A 20,395-nucleotide genomic window follows, 5' to 3' on the forward strand; every position below is an offset into this window, starting at 1 on the left:
ACAGGAATGCCTACTGAAAAAAAGTAGTTGGGGGACCAGAATTCTAAGGCACCAAGGCTTCAAACCCCATCATACATTCCATCCACTAGGAGCCTTTGATCATGATTCCACCTGTTGCCAAGGACTCAGTTTAGAGTTATAAAAAAATGGATTTAGATTTTTTTATATTTACTAGATGTGTGACCTCCAGTCAATCATTAACCTCTTTCAATTCCAGTCTACTAACATAATAATAGTACTGACTAGCATTTAGATAGTGCTCTTAAATTTGCAAAATAGTTTACAAATATTATCTCCTTTAGCCTTCACAATCACTCTGGGAGGTAATTATTATTATTATTATTATTATTATTATTATTATTATTATTATTATTATTATTATTTACTCCCATTTTACAGATGAAGAGACTTAGGCTAATAAAGATTAAGTCACTCACCCAAGATCACACAATAAGTGTCTGAGCAGGATTTGAACCCAATTTCCTGACTCCAGATTCAGGACTCGCATAAAATAAGGACAATGATACCTGTATTGCCTACCTTACCAGTTGGTTTTGAGGATTAGATAAACTAATGTATATAAAGCACTTTGTAAGCCTGTATTATATAAAAATTGGTTCTTGTTATTATTAGCCTCCTCAGAGCTGCCTTTCCTCTCCTCACTGCTCAGTCAAATTCTGCTAATCCCTTGCTGGCTAGCTCACCATCCACTCATTTCTCCTGAGACGTTTTCACTGTTCCAGTTCATTGCTGCTGTTGTTGTGGTTCATTCATGTCTGACTCTTCATGACCCATTTGGGGTTTTCTTGGCAAGGCTGATGAGGTTAAGTGACTTGCCCAGGGTCACACAGTAAGTATCTGAGGTTATATTTGAACTCAGGTCTTCCTAACTCTGGTCCCATGGCTCCTGTGGTAAGAATACTTAGTTAAAAATAGGATGTTATGAACTGATGCTGAGTGAGATGAACAGAACCAGAAAAACACTGTACACCCTAACAGCAACATGGGGGTGATGGTCAACTTTGATGGACTCGCTCATTCAATCAGTGCAACAATCAGGGACAATTTGGGGCTGTCTGCAATGGAGAATAGCATCTGTATCCAGAGAAAGAACTGTGGAGTTTGAACAAAGATCAAGGACTATTACCTTAAATTTAGGGGGAAAAAAAACCTGATATCTTATTGTCTCATCCTGCTATCTCTTATACTTTATGTTTCTTCCTTAAGGAGATGATTTCTCTCTCATCACACTCAACTTGGATCAATGTATACCATGGAAACAATGTAAAGACTGACAAATTGCTTTCTGTGGGAGGGTGGGGGGAGGGAAGTAAGATTAGGGGAAAAATTGTAAAACTCAAAATAAATAAAATCTTTAAAAAAATAGAATGTTAGTAGATGTCACCTTATTTTTCTTTCCCTAATTCCTAAATATCCAACTGTAAGCAAGCTCCTCTTTAAACTGGCTCATTCTGCTCCTTATCCTTTCCAACCTAGGTGGTAGCTACCTTAGCAATAGGCTTAAGGCATCAAAAAGTCTCTGATGCCCTTTATATGAGATAGTGTCCCCAAGGTCTCTCCTCCACAAGACATTGTGTCTCATGGTTTTTACATATCCCACAACTAAATTTAATTAAAAAATTGATTTTGGAAGGAAATGACAGGCATTTTGAGATCAAGAAATTAAATTTATCTATAATCATATGAAAAAGATGCTCTAAATCATTATTGATTAGAGAAATGCAAATTAAAACAACTCTGAGAGGACAGATAGGTGGCACAGTGGATAGAACAAGAACAGTCAGGAGGATATGAATTCAAATTTAACTTCAGATTCTTAATACTTACTTAGCTGTGTGACCCTGGGCAAGTCACTTAACCCCATTGCCTTGCAAAACCATAAATAAAGAACTCTGAGATATCATCTCATACCCATAAGATTGGTAAAAAATACCCCCAAAAAAACCCAATGTTGAATGGAATGTGGAAAAACTGGGATGTTAATGCAATATTGGTGGAGTTGGGAACTGATCTAACCATTCTGGAGAACAATTTGGGACTATTACCAAAGGGCAATAAGACTGGGCAAAACCCTTTGATCCCACAATACCACTACTAAGTCTGTATTCCAAAGAGATCATAAAAAAGGGGGAAAGACCTACATACCAAAAATTTTATAGTAATTCTTTTTTGTAGTAGCAAATGATTGGAAAATGAGGGGATGACCATCAACTGGGGAATGGTTGAACAAATTATGGAATATGAATATGATGGAGTACTATTGTTCAATAAGAAATCATAAGTGAGTGGACTTCGGAAAAGCCTGGAAAAACTTTCATGAACTGTTGATGAATGAAGTGAGCAGAGCCAGGAGAAAACTGAAAACATTAACAGCAACATTGTGTGATGATCAACTATGAAGGACCTAGCTCCTCTCAACCATTCAGTGGTCCCCGGATAATTCTAAAAAACTGTGAAGGAAAGTGCCATCCATATCCAGAGAAACTATGGAGTCTAAATGCAGACAAAGCCTACTATTTTCACTTTTTAAATTTTTTATGCTTTTTTAATTTTTCTCATGGCTTTTTCTCCTTTAGTTCTGATTTTTCTTTCACAAAATGACTAATATAGAGATATGTTAAACATGATTGCATATGTATAACCCATCTGATTGTTGGCTATCAAGGGGGGGAAGGGAAAGGAGATTGATAGAAAAAATGTGGAACTCAAGAACTTATAAAAAGATGGATGTTGAAAACTATCTTTGCATTTAATTGAAAAATAAAATAAAACAACATAAAAATTTTATTTTAGAAGGTAATTTATTATACTAAGGCCCAGGTGCTAAAATTGCTAGTTATAGTTCTGTTAGATGCATATTTTTTCAATTGAATAGTTCAACTAGAAATAGGTCTTCATTTTCACTACTTTATTTTACAAGTGCTCTCTAACTTGGGTTAATTTTTCTGTAAATGACCTAGAATGACTTTTAACCTCATTATTAAAGTGTAACTAAAGAAAAAAAAATACTTGCTATTATTATTATGCAGAAGATTCAATTTTCCTAAATCAAAGACTAAAAGTAAAGATCCCAGTGGTTAACACACCAAGAAATATGTTCCCTATTGATTGGGGTGGGAAATAACAAATGCTTTTCTCCCTAAAAATGTTAACTACTGAAAAGAAATTCAAAGCAGCATTTTGAAATTTTTCTCAGTCATATTTTAAATTGTTCTAGGAAATTACCTAAGTGTGTGTGTGTGTGTGTATGTATGTTTTTAAAGCATGATATTTTAGGTATCACAATGCCTACTTGTTTCATGAGTCACTGTGTCCAAAAAAACTTAACATGTTATGGTGGCCAACCTTCTGGTGATGAATTGCAATTCTGGGCAAAATTTTAAATTGAACTAAACTTCATATATACAACATATGGGTCTGGACCTCAAGTAGGGGAGAAGGGAGTGGAAATATTCTGTTGTAAGATTGAAGGAAGAAGAATGTATGTCTAAGCTTGTCAATACAAGATTCTATTCCTGTTTGGGACACTCAATATTAGTCTGAGGAAATAGGACCTGAGAAAGGAAGTGACTTGCTCGGGGTCACCCATAGCTATTGTTAAGCACTGGGGGTAGAATTAGAGCAAACTTCCTTGTTCTAGGTTTAGCACTCTATCCACTTATCCACTCTATTCAAATATTGTTTTAGGCTGTAGTATTCCTCCTCTCAAAGTTTATTTGCATGAGACTCTCCTTGATGATGGAACTTAATGTTCCTCTCCTGTGTGAAGGGCAGAGTTGGTCAGAGCTTAGGAGAACAAAGAACCTGATCTGGATTCTAACTTTTGGAGAGAGCAGACACACACAATTCCAGATTCTCTTCAAGGAGGGGTTTTAGAGAAAGGAAAAAGGAAAAAGACTGGAAAGAAGCCCATATGTAGAGTAGCTGGCATCTTCCCTGAAGAAATATCTGGAAGAAGAATATCTGGAATTATGTATTTTCAGTACCAAAGTTAGAAGCCAAAAGACCAGGATCTAGTTGCTTCCAACCAATCTCTCACCAATTCTACCTATCATAAAAGTAAAGAGCATTAAGTAATTTAAATCTTCCAATGATAAAAGTCTTATGCAAAGGCCCTTTGAGCAGAGGATCACACAAGTGAAGAGGTAGAATGGGGACTAGATACCACAGCTTCTAAATACATTAGTCAATTTTATTTCCAAAATATATCTGACTTAGAAGGAAACTATTAGAACAAAGTAGAGTCTGGCACTTGAACTCAGCCATGTTTAAAGTCTGAAGGATAACAAGATACAAGAAAGTTGCAAGAGAAACTAAAAATATAATTCGGAAGCATACATCAGCATTACACATTCTCAGGTTTGGAGGCTGCACTACCAGTTGAGGTAGCTAGTATGCAGTGAATAGATTTCTGAACTCAGAATCAGAAAGATCTGAGTTCATATCTAGTTTCAGTCACTTACTAGCTGTGTGACCCTGGGCAAGTCATCTAATCCATGTTCACTGCAGATTCCATGTCTGCAAAATGGAGATAACAATAGCACTGACTTCACTGGATTGTGGTAAGGATCAAATGAGATAATACTTGTAAAAAATGTGCTTAGTATAGTGTCTGGTGCAGAGCAGGTGCTATATCAATGCTTATTCCCTTCCCTCTTTTCCCTTTTCTTCCCCAATACATATGGAATCACTATCATTTTATTGTTTTTGGTTTGGATTTTTTTTTGTGGGTCAATGGGGTTAAGTGACTTGCCCAAGGTCACAGAACTACTTTCAAATGTTTGAGGCTAGATTTGAACTCAGGTCCTCCTGCCTCTAGGACTGGTGTTCTTTCATTGAAACCCCCAGCTGCCCTCACTATCACTTTAGCTGGCAGGCTAACAGTTAAAGTCAAGTTGTTTACAAGATTGTCTCAATCATTTTGAAATATGCTATATATGACCAGAAATTCAAAGTAAGACAGTCCTGGGGTTTCATCTCATATCCATCAAATTGGCAAATATGAAAAAAAGACAGAGGTAGTCAGTGTAGAAAAGTCATAGGGAACATAAGACACCAATGCCCTGTGAACTGTGAAACAGTACTACAATAATGGAAATCAATTTGAAATCATACAAGATAATTGACTAATCTGTTCATACTCTTTGACCCAATAATCACACAAAACTTCAAAGATAGAATAAAATGATCACATAAATACCAAGATATTCATAATAGCAATCTTTTTAGTAGCAAAAAAGTGGGTACCAATTAATTAAGGAAATAGTTAAAGCAATTGTCAGATATGTAATTAATGAAAATACCATTGTGACAAAAACAAAAAACAAAAAGGCAAAAAATGAGGAATTCAGGAGTATAAGACAGAGAACAAAAAAATGACAGAATTGGAACAAAATTGGTAATAACTATTATATTATAAATTTAAAGATCAAGAAAATATTACAACTAATATCAAATAGTCATGGTTCCAGAAAGCCATCTTACAAGCATTCCCAAGTTTCCTTCAGCCTTAAAGTCTATCTCTTCACCCTTTCATAACCAAACTTCTTGAAAAGTTCATCTGAAATCATGTCTCTATTTTCTCATTTCCCATTCCCTTCATGACTCTTTGCAATTTATTTATTTTTTTGTATTACAAATTTATTTTCAATTCATGGAACAAAATAAGCATTTTTATAAACAGTACAATAAAAAAGATGATTGCACATGAAACTGCAAATCTACCACATATAAATTGTTATTCTCTCCAAATATACAATAGTTATCATGTAAATTTCCTTTTATTTTTCATTTTTTTTCTCTCCTCTGTCCTAGAGGTAGCTACCATTAGACACAAATAAGTGCATAAAGATATCTCTCCCTCTCTCCCTCCCTCTCTCTCTCTCTCTCTCTCTCTCTCTCTATATATATATATATATATATATATATCCATATGTATATGTAAAATTATTCTAAACATATTTCTATTTATCAGTTCTTTCTTTCTGATAGCAGAGGGCATCTTTCTTCATATGTCATTTATAGTTAATTTGGATATTTATAGTAGCCAAAATGACTTAGTTGCTCTAATTCTTATCATTCTTAATCATTCTTAAAATAATGTTACTGCTATTAAATACAAACTTGGTTCTGTTCACTTCTCTCTTCATCATTTCATGCATGTCTTTCCATGTCTTTCTAAGGTCATTGAGCTTATCATTTCTTATAGCATTATATTTCTTTTGATATTCCATTACAACCATAAACCGCAACTTGTTCAATCATTTCCCAATTGATGGGGATCCCTGCAATTTCCTTCCAGCTATTAGTAGCAACAACAACTTTCTGAGTTATGCAATGTTGTATGTCTAGTGAATACAGGACAGGCTTGAATTGCCACCTCCCCCTAACAATGGGAAAGCACTTTATCACTCTATGCCTGATTTTCTCCATTTGAAAATTAGGGATCATTAAGTCTGCCTGCTCAAGAGGTCCAGATAAATGTGGACATACTTTGAGCTCTTAAGAAAAAAAGGTAAATAAATCCAAGGAGTTTTTACTATTACTTACCTGTGAAGTGGTAACCAGATAATGGCAACACTACAGATTCCACAAGTCAGAATAAGCTCCTCTGTTAAAAAAAAAAAAAAAGAGAGCTTATCAACAACTAGTAGAAATAAACAGAATACTTAATGGTGAGAAATATAGGTTAGTCTTGGTTTTGCCTGCATGATTATAGGATACTTACAATCAACTTCTCCATTTTCAAATTCCCATTTTTCTAATTCATTTAGAATATTTAAAATAAATCCTACTTCAGTGCACTGAGAAAAAAATAAGCCAATATAAAAATGTAGCTATTAAAATTAACTGGGAGCAATGGCATAACTAGAAAACCCAGACATGAAGAAAGATTAGAAAAGAGATTATTGAACAAGAACTGGGAGATGGTGCTTAGTAGGGACAGTTTGGGTTATATTTGTTTATTAAACTCTGCCTGGGTTAGTAACTTAATCAAGATGACACAAGTTCACCTAAAAATCTAATAAAATAACAAGAGTGTAGGCTGGCCCTCCAAAACAATCATAGTGATCAGCTTAGGACAGAAAGAATAATAAAGGGAGTGACAACCAATTCATAGTCTGGAACCAGGAGGAAACACACCAGAACAATTAGAAATACCAATGCCCCCTTATTGGTCTTCTGTTCAGAGGATACTGACCACAAAAGCAGGCAAACCAGGAAGGAGTATAAAATGGATTGGTGATATGTATAATTAATGGATATTCATTAAGAGCCAATATGATATAACTAAAGTGGAAACATTTTACCAATTATAGGCAAGGATTGCTTTTGGTCAAGTCTCAGCTTTGAGTGAAATAAGAACATATTGTCAACCAAGTGAAGAGCAATAATAAAAAATAACTTCATCTCCCAGTCTAAATAAAATTAAATAAGAAGTAAAATCTAGAAACTGCTAAAATATGAACAGGGAAAATTTGAATTTCTTATGTTAACATGCAAATTCCAGAAATTATACCTAATGAGATAGATGACAAAAACAACATGAATGTTTCAAATACTTTTAAAAAGAAGATGGGGATGCTTAAGACAGGAAATAGATCCTTTTTCCAAAAGGTCCTTTTTAAGTATGATGGCAAGAATCCAACTGGTAGACAAAACCAAATAATTTTTAAAAGCTGATATCTGCTATGACCATCATAAATAAATATATTCTCCTATAGTCATCAATATACTATGAAAAATATTTCAGAATCTCTACAAAGTCTTGTAACAGCTACTGCCATAGTAAAAATCCAAAAATGAAAGGAGGCACTATCAAGAAAAACTCCTAAGGACATGCATCAGATAGCATCTTTCCAGAAGCAACTTAAGAGCAGAAAGGCATCAAAGGACTACATCAGTATTTGGCTCTTAACGTACAGGGGAAAAAAATGAATTTCATATTGCAAAATGAAAAGCAACATGACACCAGAGAAAAGAAATTGAGAAAAAAAGCATTCTAAAATTCTAGATTCCCTTCTGCAAAGGAGATGCAAGGTGCCTAAACAGTTCAAAAGACAACAACAAAAACAATTCGAGATAAATCATAAACTTTATCAGAGTCTTGAGAAATCAAGAAATCAGAGGTGAAAAATAGTTACTGAAGAAGGAAATGGAAATTTTCTTGTCATCCATATGACCACAAGAAATAAATGCAAGTTGGATCAAATGAAAAACAGAAAGTTTCCTCAACATTCATATAGTATACAACAGAATAGTTATTTTACTGGAAGTTACTGAAACTCTAGTTATCTCTGTCAACTGGAAAACAGTGGGGCCAGAGAAGATCCATAATTAGTGGCTTATATACTTCACAAAGCTTCATAAATTATTAACAAGGCACCTCATCAGTTCATTCTCACACATAAGCCTGGTCCCACCTTTCTCAAGAAGGTATCATATCTATTAACAAAAAAATGAAAATATCAAACAAGCAAATTTTTATTGTTTAATTTATACAAACTGTTCATAGTTTATAGAATTAAAGTTATATTAATAAAACTTGAATATGTTGACTGAAAAGCAAAAAGAATGTATAAAAAAATAAAAACCAGCACCAACCTAGAGGTCCAAAGCAACTTACTATGCATTTAGTAATTATTGAAGAAACTGCATGATAGTCCTATAATATTCATACTTTGTCAACCATAACAGTCTTTGCTCAGTTTCACATTCAGCATTTAATATTCATGTGCAAAACTAGTCTATATTTAAAACATGCCACCACCATGATAATCTCAAAGGCAATTGTTTTTCCAAAGAGATGGTTTAAATCACTTTTTGTTCTACCTACTCTTAAATCCATTCTAATATCTAATAACACATTGATGACCATGGGTATCAAATTATATGTCAACACTGAAAATAACATTAAAAATCTCTTTCTATTGCTGATTTTCTCCAATGATAGAAAACTGTCATCTGGATTCAATACTCATACAAATTTTAATGTATGTCAAGGAAAGACAGAGTCTGAAGACTTCAAGCCTGAACCCAGAGATTACATTGAATAATGAATGAAAGTGATAACCTACAAAAACCTTGCTCTCCCCTAGGTGAGTCACAGTGTGCATAAAGAAATGAAAGAGTAGGCTGAGGCTGAACGTTATAAGAAGTTTATTGTCATCCTGATTCAGAGTTGAATGGGGAAAAAACATTTAAAGCCATTAATTCATGTGTAATATGGATTTAGTATATAGTTTTCAATCTATAAAATAGAGCAAAACAGATTTAGAAATTATCTTAACAAAAACCTATACAAAATTAGCAAAATACAGGATCTGTCACCATAAAGGAACTATAGATTAACACTTCATCCAAAAGGAGCAAGAGGATCGATAAAATTCTCTAGAACAAGCTAAATGGCTCAAAAATCTAAAGTTCTATTCTTGGGACAAACAAATATCACCACTGTCAAACAACTTAAAGATAAAAACAAAAGGGCTTTCCTTAGTGATATTGTGATATGAATGCAGTCATCAATATGTCAACAAAAGACTAAACAAATAGTGAATTTGTTAGTAGAAATGGAAGGATTTGTTATGGTATTAGATTATTGCCACCAGAAATTATAGGAAAGCTATCCTTAAAATGAGATACTGCATATCACTGCAAGTTGTCAAATCTGATACCTTCTGAATACCTAGTAGGACTTCAGCTGATGACTACAATTACCCAACAGAAGCTTGCTTTCATGAACTAAGAGATGGCAAATCCCTCTAATATGTGTTCAGTTGTTTTTTCAGGAATGTCTGACTTTTTATGACCCCATTTGGGACTTTCTAGATAAAGCTACTGAAGTGGTTTGCCATTGCCTTCTCCAGCTCATTGTACATATGAGGAAACTGAAGCAAAAAGGGTTAAAGGACTTGCCCAAGGTCACACAGCTCCTGTGTGTCTGAGACCAGATTTGAAATCAGGAAGATACATCTTCCTCACTCCAGTCCTGGAGCTCTATCCTCTGCCCCACTTAGCTGTCATTGTATATAGACAGGCAAATATCCTGAAAAATTCAATAAACTCTACTGGAACCAGGTCATTATCTCAGAACAAACTTTGGCCACCAATGTCCAGATATATCATTGATCCATTGATCCATAAAACCTTTACAAATAATATTTTTAATAAATATCACCATATCAAACACTCATAATCGTCACATTATATGAAGGGAACAGCTTTCAAATATAGAGACCCAAATGAGAAAGTGATCCTATAGTCCAGACAGTGTTGCACCTGTTTTCATGGTGACCTGAGTTCAAATCTACCCTCAAACACTTCCTAGTTGTGTAATCTTGGGCAAGTCACTTAACCTTTGCTTGACTAATAGCCCCTACCACCCAAGGTTATTGTGAAGATCATGAGATTAAATTCATATGGTATCTAGCCCACTGGCACATAGTAGGCACTAGAGAAGAGCTAGCTATTATCATAAAGAAAATATCAAAATCATGTGAAAATGGGATGAGGTACATATCATCCCTACAGTTCTGTCTTCTACTGGTATTGTACTAAGGACTTTCTCAGTGAACCTAGAAAATCAAGATAACTCAACAAGCAGTATGCTAAGAACAAGAACTACAAATACAAGCACATACTCAAAGAGAAATGAAGGAAGATAAAGCATATAAACAAACTGTATAGACAAGGTGTAAAAGAAGGGACTGAATCAGAATATGGTAAATAAAATTCTGAGTCAAGAGTAGAGACCAGAAAGGAAGGAAGACTTGACTGGTTTTAAAACAGAGATTTGAGGGGGGGGATCCAGTTAATCAGAGAAAGGGGCTGCAGGGTGAAGTGAATTTGCTGTGACTTGGTAGAGAGTCCAAAGAGTCAGGAATAATGATTGTCTTACATCCTATTTTTTTTAAACTATAAAATGCTGCTACTTACTCACCTGTGAGATCAAGAGCAGAGTCTCTGTCTCTGCCTCTGATTCTATCTCTCTGTGTCTCTTTCTCCCCACTCCCATCTCTCTCTCTCTCTCTCTCTCTCTCTCTCTCTCTCTCTCTCTCTCTCTCTCTCTCTCTCTCTCTCTCTCCACCCCCTCTCTCTTGTTCTGTTCCTCTCCCTCTGTCTTTTTCTCCTTCTCTCTCACACTCTTATACTCTCTTTCTCTCACCCCTTCTTTCTCTCATTCTCTGCCTCTCCCCTTCTCTCTCCTTCTTTCTCTCCCTCTCTCTCTTTCACTCACTCTCTCTCTATATATAAACATATATATGTGTGTGTGTATATATATATAAACATTTTAATGTATATATGTATGTATTTACACACATACATAACTTTTGATAATAGAATGGTAACTTGTCCTAGGACCATTTCTAGCTAAACTCTATCAAACAAGACAAGAATGAGAAAAATAATAAAAATAACAAGAACAAGAACATATCAAAGTGGCTGGCACTTAATATTGATTGACTGATTAATGTGAGGAATATGGGGATGTTTGAGTTGCCCAAAAATGTGAAGGGAGAATTGTTAGTTTACATTACAAAGACTGGGGGCTGTTTGTATTGTTGCCTATGAGCAGGTATGTGAGTTAAGAAAAAAGATTTAGCCTCAATCTGATTTAAAAAAAAAACCTGAGGTTAGGTCAAGTCTGCCCCACCTAGTTCGGAGTTAACCTAGGGTCTGATCCTTCTCCTCTGCACATGCTCAAGGAGGTAGCTGTTCCTGCTCATTAGTATAATGAGCAGAGTGGGAAAAACTTTTGGGGACAAATGTATCAATCATATTGTAACCCCAGTCAATGACTGTCAAAAAAGAGGGAAATAAAGTCTTTCAAAATACATATAACACCTAGCACTTCCAGATTTCAGTGCCCCTCTTCCCTTGAGAGAGGCGTGCCATTTATTAAGATCTCTTAATAAAAAACCATTTTAAACACTCTGGACTAAGTATTCACAACCCGTTTAAAAAAATTAATAATATAAAGTATAAAGAAATGGAAAGGTTTGTGACAGTACAAGACCATATTACTGTTTACTGAAACTTCAGAAAGGTCATCCTTAAGAACCTAAAACTTCTTGATTAATGCAGATTTTTTAAAAGAAACAATAGAAACTGTTATAATCATTACAGGCTGCAAAAACTTAGCATCTGCCAAATACTTGGAGAAACTATCAAGTGGCCAAAATTACACATTCAAAATTTGCCATCCTTTATAAACTAACAGATGATAAATCCCTGAACTATAAATAAAAACCCAAAATATCTTGGTAATTCAACAGATAAACTGTGCTGTAACTGAAGTATCGTCATAGAAAAAACTGACACCTATGATTGCCTGGCTATAACAGACAAAAAATTTAATAACGTAATTGGTGTCAACATATCTAGAAGGTCTTGAAATCCTAAGGGTACATCATTAGGGTGTATCTTTGGTCAAATGACAATTTTCAAGGGTCTGAAGGGTATATGTTAAGGCCCAAGGGACCTAAAGATGTGATGGTGATCCTGTCTTGTCAGGATTGTGGTTGGTGATTCTAGTTCTTCTATGTAAGCAGTCATCTCAACTCCTCAGGGTAGATCATCTGGAGAGAATCATTGGGATGTGGAAGTAAAATGGTATTTTAGGGTCCATCCCATAGAGGTGGAAATGAGTATCTGGGGGGGGAAGGGGGGAGGAGGAAAGAATATTGGCAGGTAGGCTTTGACCAAGAGAAGGGCTTCTACTGGAGGCTGTTCCTGGAAGTTAGGCAGTCTCGGTTAAGGGAAGAAAGAAGGAGAAAGAAAAGCACAACTCCACTGGTTGCAATATAGAAAAAGGCATAAGACGTGATACTTGTCTTCTAGAGGCTAGAAAAGACAAATGTGAACAATACAACACAGCAAGTAATTAAGGACTAATTTGTGTGTGTGGTTTATTAGTATACAGATGTCATTACTGAGGAAACTTCCTTAACCAACTCAGATCAGGTTTTTTTGTGATTTACAATTTTAGATAATTGTCTGAAAGGAAATGAGACACTCATTTGTGACTTGTGAGAATCCTGGGCATCACATAAATTGGAGATCTGCAAGGGTCATGTAGATATATGTTAGAAGCAAGATTTAATCCCAGGTATTCCTGCCTCCAAGACTGACTCTCTTTCCATTGAATTTTGCTGTCTTTCATGTCATAAAGACTGGTTTAATTGAGTTCAAATCTGAATCAATTGAATAATTACTATGAAAAGTGAAACACTTTGCTAGGTATGCAAAGAAAAAATAAAAACTGTCCTAACTTCAATGAACCTACATTATTCTGAAGTCAGGAGAGATAAAATTTATATCAATAAATATATTTGAAATATAAATGAAGAATATATGGAAGATAATGGAGGAGAGGGGAAGGAGGGAATTTTGGCAATATACCTGAACTGAGCCCTGAAGGAAATGAGAGATTCTAAGAAGCAGGAAGGAGAGCCTTCTGAACAAGGGAAACACAGCTTGTGCATAGACAAAGGAATTAGCAATAGAATGTTATTTCTATTCCTAGGGAATAGGGAAGAGCAAGTAAGCCAATTTTTCTGAAACCTGGAACTTGTGCAATGTATGGAAAGATAGGTAAGTGTCAAATTGTGAAAGGCTTTAAATACTAGAAAAACAAAAGTTTTCATCCTCATGGTAAGTGGGAAGCACCAAAATTTCTTGAGCAGGGGTGTAATATGATTGTTATGGGCATTTTTTATTTCCTTTTATCTTTTAGCTATTAATATTTAACCTCCCTCAACAAAACCCACCCCATGGGATCTGGAAATTTACTTAAAGTCTCAAACATTACCTAGATAAGAAACCAAAGGAAGACTCTCAATTATCTTTGACAACTGGGCAATGTGTAACTCCTCCTCCGAAGAGGAGTCAGCCCATTTGTGGATCCATGTGAGCTCACTTGGTAGTCAGATGAAAAACTAAAAGAATACTCTCAAGGTTTCATAGAAGAACTTTGGAAGTGATCCCTGAATCAAAATTGATACTGTGCCCTATGAGCAAAGTGGAACTACAGTAAGAAAAACAAAAAACAAAAAAACAAAAACCATGAGATGTGCAAATTTAGGGAAACCTCCTCAAATGTTCATATGGACTATTTGTGGACAATTCTCTGCGGTAGACTATCCCAAGCTCATGTTGGTCTGATCAACCATAGTCAGACACACTGTAACTTGTCTCCAACATAGATGAGATTTTGATTCTCCTTAAGAACAAAGAAAAACAAACAAACAAACAATATGAATCTCTAAATGTAGTTTAATTTATAACCTCACTTAGTTTACCAATAGTGTGTTTGACAAAGTTAGTTTCCTTAGTAGATATAAGAGATTATTACTGTTTAACTAAACTTGTTCAACTTTTATGACATTGGAGGAAGTATGGGGTTAAGGAATTATCTTCTCTTTAACTTTCATTGCCTAAAAATTATGTACAAGATTACAAATTAAATTAAAAAAGAATTATTTCTCTGTCCCTCTGACACAATTTTGCTAAGTCTTGTTAGAGTCTCAATCAGGGTTCAGGTTTTCTCTGAGATCTGAACTTATTCTTGTGCATAATGAAACCGATATTTTTGCCTCTATAATTTCTGTGTTGTGGTGAATATATATTTAGCAGCAGTTACTGTGCAAACTCAGAAAAGAGATATCTTTTTCCCATAATAGGATCAAAACTATGTTTTAAGAATATCAATTTGGAAATTGTATGAAGAGTGGACTATAAATGGGGGGATGATAATGAACACAGGGAGATAATTAGAAGATTCTTGCAGTAGCCTAGGTCAGAGATATTGAATGGGGACCATGTGAATAGAGAGGTGGGAATAGATACAGGTTGTTAGCCATCAAGGAATGCATTGGATAGGACTTGTGAATAACATAATTCCAATTCTTCAGGGTTATCCTAAATCCAGAAGGAGTGAATAAATCATCCCTTTGGGTATCCTACCCACAAGTGCTGGTGAGAACTGGAGAAATAGCCTCAAAATGATGCTATAGAAATAAGAAACAGTTCAAACCCTAAGGAGCTTTCATTGTAATAGGAGGAAACAACATATAAAGGGGCACAACAGCCAGAAAAGGATGAAATGAAAGCAGTGATGAGTGGAGTCTTTGGATAATTTACTGTTGGTTCTTCCTTTGCAGGAGTATAATAGCATTGAATTGACTCTTGTTCTCAGAGTAAAACTGGAATGAGAAAGGTGAAGAATAGGACATCTGTGGCAGCAGAATGTAGCAAAATAGTATAGTCCAATGGCTAGGACTGGCTAGATTTTACAACCCTCTCAGTGTATTTTCCATGTAATGTCATTTGATTTTATCCAATGACAAGAAAGGGTGAAGAATGGACAGTAGAGAGCTCCTCCCATATTTAAGAAAGATGTCTAAGGCAGCCTTCTCTTCAGTTCTTTTCTCAGCTTCATATTTCTGGAATTAATCACACTCTCTGGAATTTCATCATCATATAAGATCATATCAACCTTGAAATTTATCCTTCCTCAGAATACCCTTCTCCAGGGTCTTTTCTCCTTCAGATAGGAGAGAGTAAACAGATAGATAGAGGAGAGCTCCCTCAGAGATTCCATTTAAAGAATCCCCCAGGGCAGCCATCTCTTCATTTCCCATACAGATGTACTCTTCTTGAACTTCATCTTGACCCTCCCCAGATGCCCTCCTCCCACATTTGTCTTGCCCAATTCAAATGTAAGCTTCTTGAGGGCAGGAATATTATTCAAGTCATATCTATACAGTCTGATGGTTTTTCTTACTTTCTTCAATTTAAGTCTCAATTTTACTACAAGAAACTCATGATCTGAGCCACAATCAGTTCCAGGTCTTTATTTAACTGACTATATAGAATTTTTTCACCTTTACCTACAAAGTATATAATCAATCTCATTTCCAGATTGACCATTTGGTGAAATTCATTTGTAGAGTAACTTTTGGGTTGTTGGAAAAAAAGTGTTTGCTACACTTGACAAAAAATCTATTAGTTTCTCTCCTGTTCATTTTGGTTTCTGAGGCCAAACATGCTTATTATTCCAATTATCTTTTAATTTCCTACTTTAGCATTCCAATTCCCTATGATGAATGTGGCATCTTTTTTGGTATTATTTTTAGAAGATGTTATAGGTCTTCATAGAACTAATGAACTTTGGTCTCTTTGATATCAGTGGTTGCAGCATAGGTTTGTATTACTCTGATGTTGAGTATTTGTCTTGCATTTGAACAGATATTATACTCCAGTATGGCTTTTCCTACTCTTTTACTGACTTTGAAGGCTACTTCAATTCCTCTAAGGTATCATAATACCCACCATAGTATATGTAATGATCACTTGAACTACATTTAGCCATTTCATTCCATTTAAGTTCACTGACATCCAAGCTGTCGATGTTTAATCTTTCCATATCCTATTTGACCAGATACCGCTTGGTTCATAGATTTTGCATTACAGGTTCCTATGCAATATTGATCTTTACAGACTCTCTTTTGTTACAAGATAGCTCCACTGCTGAACTTCCTTTCAGCTTTGACCCATTTATTTATTAGTACTAGAGCTTCTTGTAGTTGTCCTCTACTCTTTCTCATTAACATAATGGACACCTTCCAATGTGAGAAACTCATCTTCTGATGTCATCTATTTTATTATTTTTGTACTGACTATGGGATTTTCTTGGCAAAGATACTTTGGCAGTTTGCCATTTCCTTCTCCAGAACATAAAAGGTATGATCTAAATAATATCCCTTATGAATTTTAAATGGAGTTGATAAATAGATTAAGGAATTAGATTTTTTAAATAGAATACCTGAAGCACTATTGTACAATATCGTACAGAAGACAGTAATAAAAACATCACCTAGAAAAAGAAGAGTCAGAAAATAAAATAGCTATTTGAGAAGGAAGCTTTCAAATAGCTGAGGAAAGAAGGAAATGAAGAGGGAAAGAAAAAAAAGGAAAGAGATATCCAGCTAAATACAGAATTCCAAAGAATAGCATGGAGAAATAAAAAGGTTTTCCTTTTTTTTAAGTTTTGCAAGGCAATAGGCTTAAGTGATTGCCCAAAGTCATACAGCTAAGTAAGTAAGTATTAAGTGTCTGGAGCTGCATTTGAACTCGGGTCCTCCTGACTCCAGGGCTGGTGCTCTATCCATTATGTCACCTAACTACCCTAAAAAGGTTTTTCTTTTTAAAAAAGCAGTATAAAGAAATAGAAGAAAAATAGAATATGATAGACAAGAGATCTCTTCAAGAAACAGAGATATAGGGGAATATTTGCAAAAATGAGCATGATAAAAGATAAAAATCATAGGGACTCAACAGAAGCAGAAGAGTTTAAGAAAAGGTAGCATGAATACACAAGAGAGATATACAAGAAGGATCTTAGCATCATGGATAACAGTGATGATGTGATGATTGATATAGGACCAGATATCTTGGAGAATGAAGTCAAGTAGGCCTTAGGAATCATTGCTATTAATAATATTAGAGGAGGTGATAGAATTCCCACTGAGCTATTTAAAAATCCTAAAAGGTGATACTGTTAAAGTGCTACACTCAATATTCCAATAAATTTGGAAAACTTGACAGTGGTCACTGGATTGGAAAAGATAAATTTATATCCCAATCTTAAAGGACAATGCCAAAGAATGTTCAAATTACCAAAATTGTATTCGTATCACATGCCAACAAGGGTATACTTAAGATTCTACAAGTTAGGTTTCAACAATATGTGAACAGAAGAATAGACTGATTTTCTAAGAGGCAGAGGAGCTACAGACCAAACTGTCAACATTCATTGGACCATAGAAAAAGCAAGAGAGTTCCAGAAAAAAAATCAACTTCTGCTTCACTGTCCAAACTAAAGCCTTTGACTGTGTGGATCATACCAAAATTTGGCAAGTCCTCAGAAAGATGGGTGTACCAGATCATCTTATTTGTCTCCTAAGCAAACTGTATTCTATCCATGAAGCAGCAGTTAAAACTGAACAGGGAATGATTGATTAGTTTAAGATAGGAAAAGGAAGATGAAAAGGTAGTATACTGTTACCTTATTTATTTAACTTATATGCCAAATACATTATGTGAAATGTCAGACTGGATGAATAAAAAATCAGAATTAAAGTTACCAGGAAAAATATCAATAATTTCAAAATGATAACCTCTGAGGGCAGAGAGTGAAGAGGAATTAAGAAGCTTCTTGATGAGGGTGAAAGAGGCAAGTATAAAATCTGACTTGAAGTTTAACATCAAAAAAACTAAGATCTTGGCTACTGGTCCCATCATTTCCTGGCAAATAGAGAGAGAAGAAATGGAAGCAGTACTGGATTTTATATTCTTGGGCTCAGTGATCACTACAAAGAGTGACTGCAGTCATGGAATCAAAAGACACATGCTCCTTAGAAGGAAAGTTATGGCAAATCCAGACAGCATACTAAAAAGCAGTTATCACCTCGCAAGCTAAGGTCTATATAGTCAAAGCTATTATTTTTCCCATAGCAATGTATTACTGTGAGAGTTAGACTAGAAGAAAAACTGAATACCATGGAACAGAAATGATACTTATGAATTGTGGTGCTGGAGAAAACTTTTGAGAATCCTTTGGACAGCAAGAACATCAAATCAGTGAGTACTTAAGAAATTAATTTATTGTAAGGTCAAATACTGAAGCTGAAGCTTAAATACTTTCACCCATAATGAGAAGATGGGACTCATTAGAAATACCCTGATTTTGGGAAAGATTGAAGGCAAAAGAAGTTGGCAGAGGATGAAATGGATAGAAAGTATCATGGAAACAAAGACTATAAACTTGAACAGACTTCAAGATATAGCAGAGGATAGAAGAGTCTGGCTTGCTGTAGTCCAAAGAATCACAAAGAGTCGGGTAGGGCTGAAGAATTGAACAATGACAAACATAAAAACAGGGATTGTTTTTTGCCTTTCTCTGAATCCCCAGCACTTAGTCTAGAGATTAAGAGACTAGCACTTAGTCTCCCTTAATAAAATTTGACTAAGTGACAGACAACATAGTCCCATGGGCCTAAGCTTTAATCCTATGTGTTCCTGAAGTTTTACAAATCTTATTTTTTCCTATTTGTTATGATTTTTGTCTCATTTTCTCAACCCCTTTTTTAAAAATCTATTTTATTTCTTTTTCTTTTCTATTCTTTAATCTTCCCCTGCCTATGTAGGCTCTAGCCTATTAGTGGCTACCATTGTGTCCACAAGTACACCTGAGTCTCATATCAAAGGTAATGCTCCCTATTTTAGGCTTGGTCAATTCTTAGTTTCAAGAATCAAGAACATTTTCAAAGAGTTATTTTGATAAATACACTCAGCCTTGAAAGCACTTGGGCCATCCAGACTGACCCAAGATAGAATCGGTGGGGCCCACCCTAATTTTTTTTAGTATCTCTTTTTTTCCTGCCTCCAGAAGAGGTGGTACTTTTCACAAGCCTTCCACATGTTACATGAACCATTATCAGGACTTCAAACTGTGCAGTGCCTACCATTTGAGATTTCCTACTGTGCTCTGAAAGCCTCTCAGACCAAAGATGGGGGAACCATGCTGAGTTATGAAGACATTCTATTTTACAAAACAAAAATAAATGTTAAAGGAGAAACTTTTTTTTTTCATTTTGAAACAAACTGGAAAGGATATTTTAGGAAAGACTTAGTTTAACTAAGAAAGTCTCTTTACCTTCTAACAAGAATAAAAATTATAAGTAAATTCATATGGAGAAATAAAAAGTCAAAAATCTCCAGAGATTTAATGAAAAAAAGGTGCAAAAGAAGGTGGCTTAGCCCTATCGGATCTAAAATTATATTATAAAGCATCAGTCAACAAAACTGTTTGGTATTGGCTAAGAAATAGAGTTGTGGATCAGTGGAATAGGCTAATTGCAATAGCAGGAAACGATTATAGTAATCTGCTGTTTGATAAACCCAGAGTCCTGCTATTGGGATAAAAACTCTCTCTTTGATAAAAAACTGTTGGGAAAATTGGAAGTTAGCATGGAAGAAACTTAGATTAGACCAACACCTCACACCCTTTACCAAGATAAGATCCAAATGGATACAGGATTTAGACATAAAAAACAATATTATAAGCAAACTAGAAGATCAAGGAATAGTTTACCTGTCAGATCTATGGAAAGGGAAGCAATTTATGACTAAGGAAGAGATAGAGAACATCATTAAAAACAAACTAGATAATTTTGATTACATTAAATTAAAAAGCTTTTTGCACAGACAAAACCATTGTAATCAAGATCAAAAGAAATGTAGTAAATTGAGAAATAATTTTTACAACTATTATTTCTGACAAAGGACTCATCTCTAAAATGTACAGAGAACT

General features: G+C 35.0%; 1 protein-coding gene across 2 annotated transcripts in view; it reads right to left on the reverse strand.

Moving 5' to 3' along the window:
• NCALD (neurocalcin delta) overlaps positions 1-20,395 on the reverse strand; it is a 534,430-nt gene that overhangs the window by 383,097 nt on the left and 130,938 nt on the right. For both annotated transcript variants that reach the window (XM_074200739.1, XM_074200735.1), the window contains exon 2: positions 6,571-6,631. The gene's annotated coding sequence lies outside the window, so the exon portion shown is untranslated. The remainder of the gene's footprint in view (positions 1-6,570; positions 6,632-20,395) is intronic.

This window comes from Macrotis lagotis, chromosome X, assembly GCF_037893015.1.
Source record: "Macrotis lagotis isolate mMagLag1 chromosome X, bilby.v1.9.chrom.fasta, whole genome shotgun sequence".
In the NCBI taxonomy this organism is placed as follows: Eukaryota; Metazoa; Chordata; class Mammalia; order Peramelemorphia; family Peramelidae; genus Macrotis; species Macrotis lagotis.